Consider the following 4,676-nt stretch of genomic DNA (forward strand, 5'->3'; position numbering starts at 1 on the left):
GCGAGGTGGTGACTCTAAATTGTACCTATGATACAACATTGAGCTCCCACAGGTTGTACTGGTACTGACAACATCCAGGCACACATCCTGAATCTCTACTGAGGAAATTTACTAACGGTCATGAGAATATAGCAGATTTTGCTAAAAGTCACTTCTCGATAGACCTTCAGATCTCGAAGAAATTCACCAGTTTGACCATCACCGGGATCCTTCTGACTGACACCTTTGTGTATTACTGTGCGCTTGGGCACACAGTCATGACAAACAGTCTTTACCCTGTACAAAAATTGCCTTTAGACCACAGACTGTTCTATTCGTTGAGGAAACAAATCTAATGTAGCATTAAACTGCCAACCAAGTGTTTCTTGGATCTGCTGAGAAAAGAAAGTGCAGATTTGAGCTCGCACACACGCCGCAGCGGCAATGAAGGAATGAAATGGGAGAATCTGGAAACACAGCATCAGTTCATCACAGGCGGGCTTTTAGAATTGGTGTCACTGAAAATGCTGATTCGAGTGCATTGAGGGGATGCTGAATTTATCCTTTCATCATCGATGTGATGTCATAGAATTGTGGTTAGCTGCTCAGAACACAACATGGCACCAAGCTCTCTCTCCCTCCCGCACCCCGCCTCTCTCTCTGAAAGTGTGTGTGTGTGTGTGTGTGTGTGTTTGTAAGTGAGTGAGAAAGAGAGAGAGATAACGTATGCATCAATATGTGGAGAGTCAGTGTAACAGTTAATTTTTCAGTTCTACTTGCTGTGTACTTTATATGAATCTCGCTTTCCTGGTATCTTTAGCCCCTTCTGTTGGCGTCTCACTGTCATTCATCTGAGTTTCAACTTCATTTGTACTTCTTTTTGTTTCCCTGTACGTCACTGAATTATATCTCAATTTGATTGGAGACTCTGTAATGGAACAAAAAATAGTTACAGGACTTTTTTTAAAATCTCACTTTGAAGAGATTTTTGAGCTGCTATTTCTATATAATAACTCGCGTTACTGAGTGCGCTACTATTCTCTATGTTTAAGTTAAGTGTTGAATAAGTGATCTTGGTTCTTTGGTTTCAGTTCCCGTGTGAATGCAAGTGCACATGCTCCATTTCCTTCGTTGGTCTGTAGTGCACTTTAAAGAGCAGAATCTTTGCCTGTTTCGAAGTTTTACTCCTGTCAACAGGACATGAAGATGGAGGTACGATTAACATTGATTATCCTCATGCTCCTGATTGGAAATCAACTGGATGAGTCACAGATTAGTAGCTGTTGTGTGTCACTGAGGATCTACTGATGTCAGTGGTAGAGTACCTCTCCCGAATTCCAATTGTTTGCAGTTCTCGTGTCACCTACTCTAGACGTGTCTAATAACATCTAAGAGTACGTTGCTTCGAAAATGGAAGCGCATTAGATTCTCAACAATGTCGAGTCACACAATATTTCCACATTGAACAGGGCAGTTTCACATAATTCATTTTCAGTCAGTGATTGTTGCTCCTCTGTAAGATTGTTGATGTTCATATCGCAAAGCTGTCAGTCTGACTCCTGTCTGCCTGGCGTACCTATACTGGTTGCCCTTTGAGTTGTTACATGGTGATGATCACCAGGCAGTGGTAAATCACAGTATCCTTCGTCCTGATCTCTGTGATGATGAATGTGCTTCGTTTCTGTTCTGATGAAGAGTATCCCGAATTCTCTACGCAGACCGACGTGGTGATTAGAAGCTGTGGCTCCCCTCCGCCATGCCACCTGTGCCACTTCACAAAGCCGAGCAATGTCCTGATACCGTAGATCTTCGCCACCGAGGGGCCTTCCACAGCTATTAGTGCCACAGGCGACTGTGTGATCCGTACTTTGGCCTTGAATTCTGTAATATGGTATTAAGTCCCCATGTGAGGAATGATGATAGGAGATAAGGGAGCACACTTCCAGCTCCCTGGAAACACATTGAATTTCCCGTTAGGGAAACTGACCGTTCATTCCAATGGGCATACCCTAGTACGTATTCACACGTCCTGTTTCTTCCCAATCTATTTTTTTTTTGAGTCTGTTCTCTTCACAATCCTTGCTTGTCTACCTGCTAGTTTAAACAAAAAGACATGTATACACTTCACATTATCCCGCCATGTTTCAGTCTCAGATTATGTATATTCACTTTGAGCAAATGTCTGTGGAGAGAAATTAGTTCTCAGGAAGGGTCATTCAAGCCAAAACTTTATCTCCGATTTCTGTCCACAGATTCTGGCAGACCTGCTGAGACATTCCAGCCATTTCTGTTTTTGTTTCTCTCAGTGTTCATCGCTTTTTCCCGCCCTTCACTTCAATGCAATGCAGTTCTACCCTCTGCTGGTGAACGTCCTTTACTCTAAAAGGGAAAGGTGAAACTGATCTTGCATTCAGTCAGAGAGAGAGCAGCAACGAATGACACCATTCAAAACGAAAACAGCATCAACTCACACAAGGGAACAGTGAAGAGTCTTTTCTTATCTCAAGTTGCAAAACCAACTGAAATTCATAAATTCTTTGTTTATATTTTAAAATCTCTTTTATACTTTGCTTCTCGTTGCTAGGATGACTGTTATTCTGAAAACCCCTTTCCACTACCCCACGTCAATTTACTCGAATCATTGTCCATATTTTATTTTTCAAGAAGATATGTTGGCTCAAATTGACTTTGAGGAAGAATGCGATCTCTTACACAATCGATAGATCTCACAATAGATTGATTCTAATCCTTCAATACAGAGTCAAAGTCAGATTCAACGCCTCTTCAGCTGTCTTTCTATCTAATACTGGAAATTTTGATAGATAGATAGAAAGGTAGATAGATAGATAGATTGATAGATAGACAGACAGACAGATAGGTAGATAGACGGACAGAAAGAAAGATAGATGGAGGAATAGACAGATTGATGAATGGAAATTCACTCAAAGATAAGCAGGACACCAAGAGTGAAAGAGAAAGAGTTAGGTAAATGCGTACATTGATACAGTGCCAATAATGTAACTCCAAGTGTTATTCATCTATTGTCACACCGACCCTTAAAATGGCTCCTCAGTTGTCTTTCTACTTTCACTGTCTCTCTCTCTCTGTTTCTGTGTACGTGTACGTGAACTTGTGTGTGTGTGTGTGTGTGTCTGTGTGTGTTTGTTTGCGTGTGCTCGCGTGTATTTATGTTGCTGTCAGATTTGTTGGTGGTGTCTGCTGCTGCTCTCCATGTGACTGATCTCATGGTGATTTTCACGATTCGTAGTTGCAGTACCGTCAGGCCAGCACCTAAACCCCTTTCTTTGTTTTTCTCTGTATCAGTGCCAACCGACTCACATTTATTAGTCTCCCCTGTTGCCTTCTTTGAGGATACTCAGTGCCATCTTTATTGCCCTCTGTTTGCGTCTCTCTTTCTTTGCACTGAATTTCAACTTCACCCTCTCCTTCTTGTACATTCTCTACATGTTTGTGAACTCAGCTGCAATTTGATAGTAGACACCATCATGGAACACAACCTGCCACCGACCCCACCAAAAAAAGGAATCTATAACGGCGTCTTTTTTCACAATTGATCGAGTCTTCTTTTCAACTGCATTTCCACGGGTGTTACTGACGCCAATATTGTTCTCTGTTTAACTAATGTGGTGTATCAGAGGTCCCGGGTCTTTGCATGTCAATTAACGTGTGGGTGGAAGTATGACTTCCTGCTGTCGTGTCTGCTGTGCACAATAAAGTATAGAGCCATTGTTTATTTCAATGTAGTATTCCTTTAAATAGGAAATGAAGATGGATGTGCGATTAACATTGATTATCCTGAGTGAAATCAACTGGAAATGAGTTACTCTTGAGATCCGTAGGGTCTATTGATGTTGAAAGCCACTGTCGCTCGCTTTGAATCAAATAGGTCGGGTTTCTAGCTTCACCTTTTCTGGAAGTGTTTACAACATCTCTGAACAGGCTGTTTAGGAAATACTTGCACTTTTGATTCTTACCGATGAAGATTCATGTAATATGACCGTATTGAGCATGGGAGATCCACATAATTCAGTTTGAATCAGTTACTGCTCCTCCTTTGAAAAGGTGGCGTGATTGAGATGGTGAGGCAGTTTGCCTAACTCCTGTCTCCCCAGAGTTTCCGTAGTGTTGCTCATTGGGTTGTATCATGGTAATGATCATCATGAAGAGGAAAACAGCGACAACCTTCCTCCCGATGTCCCTGATTATCCAATTGCTGTATTTATGTTCCCGGTGAAGAGTGCCCTGAAGCTTCCCTGGTCTGACCACGCTGCCCGAGCCGGTAACCAGAAGCTCTGGCTCCCATTCACTACGCCACATTGTATCATTTTAAACGTAAACTGAGGAAAATGACACAGAGTCTTTGACCTCTAAATTCAATAAGCTGCTGACAAATATCTGTAATTCCACAAGTCGAGGCATTCACAAACACAAAATGACAGTTATAGCACGCCCTGAAACATGAACAGAAAAACACACAGAAAGTGAGAACAAGGGTGCAGACACTCAAACACATCACACACACACACACACACACACACACACACACACACATACATACACACACACAATCACATATCAGGCTGTGATATACCACGACGACACTTGCACGCAGTCTCAGATACACATCCGTGCACATTAATGCGTACGTTAATGCCTGTTGTAACATTAGTACCATT

The sequence above is a fragment of the Rhincodon typus genome, chromosome 42 (genome assembly GCF_021869965.1).
Source record: "Rhincodon typus isolate 14 chromosome 42, sRhiTyp1.1, whole genome shotgun sequence".
Lineage (NCBI taxonomy): Eukaryota > Metazoa > Chordata > Chondrichthyes > Orectolobiformes > Rhincodontidae > Rhincodon > Rhincodon typus.